Here is a 6,504-nt window from a genome sequence, read left to right on the forward strand (position 1 = left end):
AGCATTCTTCGTATATAGCGTTTGAAACTGCTTCAGATATATTTTTCGGTTTAGTTCTCTTAACTGCGAGGCGAAATTCTTCAGACTCGTCGCATTTATCTAGAAATGAATGCATGGTATATTCGTCCACTAAGTCAGGTTTGTCTTGATAGGCACGCCGGTACAAATCCTCCAAGGCTTGACCAAAATCTCTTATTGATTCTCCCTTGTTCCTGTGTCGTAATTTGGCGTCAGCCACATAATTTTCTTTCATGGCTATAAATCCAAATCTTTCGTCCATTTTTTCCAACAGACGATCATAGCTACGTTTGCATGACGGTTGAAGACCGTATACATATGATGCAGCCTGGCCACGTAACGTGCTCAACAACACACGCCTTTTCCGTTCGTCATTCCACATATTCAGTTGGACCAGATTTTCAAAATAATCAAGGAATTCTGGCCATATCTCTACGTTTTCCACTAAAAGTTCTCCGTATTTGGTGTTCAGGGTGCCAGGCTCTCTGGAACGGAAAGTTTCTGCATCGAGGGCATACTTTTTCCTCGCTCCTATAAGGATAATTATCCAGCCATTTGCTTATATTCCATATTAACTTGGTTACAGTTGAGACCGTCGTGCACAGCATCACACATAACAGTCCAATAAATCCTCCCTGTTTAGCATATCGCTGCAGGACGCTGACATCGACACAGATGTTACTGGAGACGTACTCATAACTCCAATACACCAGTAGAGCTGTTAGTCCTAATGCTAAAGTTACTAGGGAGAACACGCACACAAATAGCGAACAACATCCCTCCTGTGTCGATCCATCTCGACCGGACGTGCGTGCGTCAACATCATCCTGGCGGCTCCTTTGTAGGGGAGTTCTAGCCGCCATGTACTTTCGTCTTCTAGGTGTGCTGGTAAATCTTGGTTTTATCGGCGATACATCAAGTCCAGAATCAATCAAAGATTCTTGATGGAGAACTTCTTTGTGTTGTTCCATAGTAAAAGTCTCAACTTAAATCCAACACCACTGCCACCAATTGTAGCGCGAAAACCCCTGGCGAACTCAACAACCGTGTCACAGTTCCGGAGTCACTCGGCAATGCCCTCAGTGGTAGCGTCGGGCACTCGCTACAATGTCCGAGTTTTGGATAATTTAGTATACGTGGGCCGTCAAGAACATCACAAAACAACACCGTCTCCCAGTTTCAGACTCTTGTATTCAGCATCGGCAACATGTACAACAGTTACACAGTTTGAGGTAAATCCCTCCCAAACATATCCAGCACAATCCAACATAGCAACACCTAGGCACCTCGAATTCGAACTCCCCGAGCTCTCTCTCACTCTTCCTTATATACTAAAGTCTGTCGGGCAACGGTTGCCCGATCGGGCAAACGTGTCCTGAACTGACCTTATGACATAACTTGACCAAATCCTGTCGGAGCAGTCGGGCAAACTGCCGGAGCAGTCGGGCAAACTGTCGGAGCAGGCGGTCCGTTAACCTAGATATGTGGATACACATACACGTAAACATTTAGATGGTAATTAGGGATGAGTATATGACGACCATAGGTAATATAGACAGAGGACCTATAAAGAACCCCCAGAGTGATCTTCCGAAGCCATGGGGCAATAAATCCCAAACAGTGTCAAACGTAGACCAGTAGCCACGGATCAAGGTAATAAAAACGTTATCAGTGAATGACCGGTGTATTACGCTGCCTAAAATCTCACGGTCAGCATGTACATAATTAAGTCGGGCAATGTAGGGCAAATCTAATTACTCATGGTCAACATAAACCTGAACTACTAAAACTACTAACCCTAACATTTCTAACTAAATATAATGGAATAACGAAATATACTACACACATATATATATATACATATAGTGTCATTATACTACTCAGCCTAGGAGGACCAGATATACATATACTAGTTATCAATGAACGTGTGTTTATTACAAGAAGTCAATTTAAAACTGTCTCATTTCATATGACCTTCACCCTGATTCATCAACGAATCCAAATTTTACGAAAGCAAAGCAAAATTGAAGGAAGGTATCTTAACTAAGGTTTTTTCATAAAGTTAACTTAACTTTACACCCATTTCTGTGTCTAGAAAGTACATTACCACATTAACTTAACACCCACGTCTGTCTCTAGGAAGTACATTAACTTAACACCCACGTCTGCAACTAGGAAGTACTTTAACTTAACACCCACGTCTGCAACTAGGAAGTACTTTGCTTAACACCCACGTCTGTCTCTAGGAAGAAGTACATTAACTTAACACCCACGTCTGCAACTAGGAATTACTTTGCTTAACACCCACGTCTGTCTCTAGGAAGTACATTAACTTAATATCCACGTCTGTCTCTAGGAAGTTCTCTAACACATTAACTTAACACGCATATTTGTCTCCAGAAAGTACCTTAACTTATCAACTTAACAACCATTTGTGTCTCTAGGAAGTACTTTAACACATCAAATTAACACCAACATTTGTCTCCAGGAAGTATCTTAACTTATTACCTTAAGACCCACGTCTGCCTTTAGTACACACCGATAAACTCAGCGGCTGACATAGTAATAAATTACTCCTGTATTTAAATCTTGATTGATGTTACTATCATGTTGCAAGATTCTATATTTAGTACTATCTATAGATTTTGAGTCACGAGTAGTCTCTGTTTCTCAGTGCGCAGATCCTAAAGGAAGTTTAAATAAAATGCAGACGCTTGACTTGTGCAACAAATGACATACACCTTGGTACGAAACTGATATAATGCACATTTCAGGAGAAACTCTATCAAGCATTCACGGAGCCAGTCATGCATTTTATTGAAGGACCTTTTCACTTTTTATTCTTCGTATGCCCTGTAGTTTCGGCTCATATTTCTTTTGGTGTATCAAGTATTACATGAAATACACGGTAACATAAATACTTCTTCATAATGGTGGCATACTGAAATATTTCGCTTTAACAAGTATCTATACCGTAATGTACCTATAAATATTTAAACAGTCACTGGTGTTATTATAACAATATAATATAACTAGAACTGTCGCCAGGATGGCTGACTAATACCCCCGCAATCTACACCAGTCAATGGTGAATTGGAACTGTTAATTAGAGGCTAACTAAGATAACCCAGTAATAAAGTGACCAGTTGCCATAGCAACCATAATTTTGAGAAAAAGAAAGTGAGATGTATCTGCACATGGTCCTCTATATTTGTGTGAAGTTTCATTGAAATCGGCCCTTCGGTTTAGGAGGAGTTGTCTGGATAAACTTAAAGTTATGGTTCTTATCAGAAAACCTGTTTATAGTGACCAGTTGCCATAGCAACCATAATTTTGAGAAAAAGAAAGTGGCATGCACATCTACACATGGTCCTCTATATTTGTGTTGAGTTTAATTGAAATCGGCCCTTCGGTTTAGGAGGAGTTGTCCGGACAAACTTAAAGTTATGGTTTTTATCAGAAAACCTGTTTATAGTGACCAGTTGCCATAGCAACCATAATTTTGAGAAAAAGAAAGTGGCATGCACATCTACACATGATCATTAATATGTGTGTGAAGTTTCATTGGAATCGGCCCATCGGTTTAGGAGGAGTTGTCCGGAAAAAATGCGTCTACAGACAGACGGACAGACAACCTGATTCCAGTAAACCCCCTAACTTCGTTGCGGGGGTATAAAAAATAATGATGCCCGTATTTTGATTGATGGACAGCATTACGTGGATTTGACAATGACAACGCTTACTCTTTCGGAACGTCTGGTCGTATTATCGTTACACATAGTCAAAGGTGTCCGTTTATACAATTTGAGTTTGTCATGTTTTCATAAGTACTGTCAACTTGTTCTGTGAATACATTTCGGTCACTGTAGGTCCTGAGCATCACTCTGTGAGGAATCAACAGCTGAGTAATGTGGTTTCATTCATTTTGTCTCTTCTGTATCTAACTCTCAATTTATATTAAAAGGTCTTAATTCTTCGTGTGTTTTATTCACACCTGGTAACATTGCTCATTTGGATTTTGTACAATTGTCTCCTCTGATTAATATCTGTCATTGACTTATGTTATCAACTAAAATATTGAAAATAATTTGCGTGACAGAAATGAAATTCCCTGGGATATTTTAAACGTATCTCTTCTACCATAATTGTTATCATGTTTTTGCAATTGTTTGTGTGTTTAGGATAAAATCTAATGCCCTGGTGCATCGTCAGCCCGGTTCAACTTTTCGTTTCAAACAACTTCTCAATAACCAAGACGCCCAGAGACCTGATACTGGGCGAGAAGTATGCTGGAATGAAGGGCTACAATGTTAATTAAAATGAATAAACCTAGCCTATTCCTATATTTCATTCAATTGGTTATCAGCTGCAAAATTTACTTCAAAAATTGCATCAGAAGCAGGTGAGCGATACAAGCCCATTAAGCCCCTTGTTATAAGTTACATCGATTGTTCGTTGTCTTCTGTGTAATTGTTCTTCGCTTAACAGTAGTTCATGTAAAACGACAACAAATCAAGGAATTATTGTGTTAAAGGTATATTTAATCGGTAACCAAAATACAATGAATTGCCTTCTGAAGCTAAAAATTCAGTTAATTACCATCGGGCTCCCTGAAAGTGTTTAAAATTCAACAATTTAATCATCAAAATATGGCACATAATATCATATTGTATATTTTCAGAAAATTAAATTAAATTTCAAAGTCTCCGGCGAACATGTTAACATCAAAACAATAGCTCTTACTTTTCATTATGCAATCAAGCACCATCTTTTTTTTTTTATAGATATTAAGGAAATAATCTTTCATAATAAAACAACAGTATTTCAATATTCATAATTTGAAGAAAACAAACTTTTATAGTTACCGACAGAGTTTCCGAATAGCCCCCGAAGTGGTTAACAACAATAAATTGCGTGGCAATTCGTCAACCTTTTGAAATTTGCATGACAGTGTCACTAATAAATCAATCTCAAAATGAGTCAAATGCCCGTTTCGTCATCGGTAAATGTACACTTGCTTACAGTCATTTCAAAGGACTATTTTAAAGTTTATTTAAGGATTGAATACAGTTATGTTGAGGTGTATGGGGGTATAAACACCAATAGGTCTTGAAACAAATTTTATGAACTGTTTCGCAGTTCATAAAATTTGTCTCAAGACCTATTGATGTTTATACCCCCATACACCTCAACATAACTGTATTCAATCCTTATATTTTATATATATTTTTTTTAATATTTTGTACAATATTTTGTCTTTGACAAATAGAGACTTGTGCAAGTCTACCACAGAACTTACCGAAATGTACGTCATCACTCTTCGTCTACATATGGTTAATACTTTTAGGATTTCTTTCGTGAACAAACTTAATAGCGAATTAAAACAAATATTAGTTTTAAAGGAATTTATTTCATATAGATATGATCACTTTTGAAAAGGAATTAAAAAAATATAGTCCAAGCTCGACAAATGTATTCCTACGCCGAACTTGATATAGTTCATTGAAAAATGACTTGAGTTAACTGTGGTAGGTTCATTGAGTCTGAATTGAGTGGAAATATAAATATTATATAGGGGATCTTACACGTACATGTATGACTATTTGATATGATACTTATCAAACGAGTTCTATAATCTTATATACCATGACCCTTTAGTGTAATCACATATCAGTGTTGAAATAACTTGTACTTATGAGAAGTAAAAACTATAAAAATATAATTGATAACTATTTCCAACCACAATGTAACAGTATAAATAATAACCTAGGCCTATATTATGCTAAAAGACAATACATACAAGAACTTCCAAGCGATTCACATTAGCATAGTACGACCTACAATATCATTTGCCCGAAATTTATTTGCAATGTTCAATGTTTTGATATACTAAAACGTCAGCTCTGCTGGATATGTTATGTCGTCGCCTGTCAACCAATCAGAGCAGTATTTTAATTATATGTATTATGCTCAGTAGTACCCTGTGACTTGTCAATTCATTGATGGTACCTTTCATGTATTCAACATTTATTCACAAAGACTGATCTTTATTCATGTTCGCCATCGGAATACTTAGAATTACGGCTCACACACAATGTGTGTCGATTTCTTTTACTTAAATCGCCGATACTAATGTGGATCTGCTCGAGCCAGCGACTTATGGATTTGTTAAACCTATACTGATAAATAGATTGATGGTTCCTGTGTATGCTGGCATTAAGTTGTATGGTCGAAAATCATGATTTAATTTGGAAATATTCTATTTCTTCATGCGATATTTAGTCAGACATGTTATGCCCAGTGAATCCATTGTCACTAGAAACGTAATTCTCAATTCCATTTTTTTGCGCATGCTTTGTCCATGCTTTATCGATCTTCATTAGAATTATGACTTATTTATTATGTCGGTATTCTCTGTTGTTTTCAATAATTCAAGACTTCAATACATCACAATCATTTGAAATAAAATTATAACTAAATACAAAG

The sequence above is a fragment of the Pecten maximus genome, chromosome 18 (assembly GCF_902652985.1).
Source record: "Pecten maximus chromosome 18, xPecMax1.1, whole genome shotgun sequence".
NCBI classification, from domain to species: domain Eukaryota; kingdom Metazoa; phylum Mollusca; class Bivalvia; order Pectinida; family Pectinidae; genus Pecten; species Pecten maximus.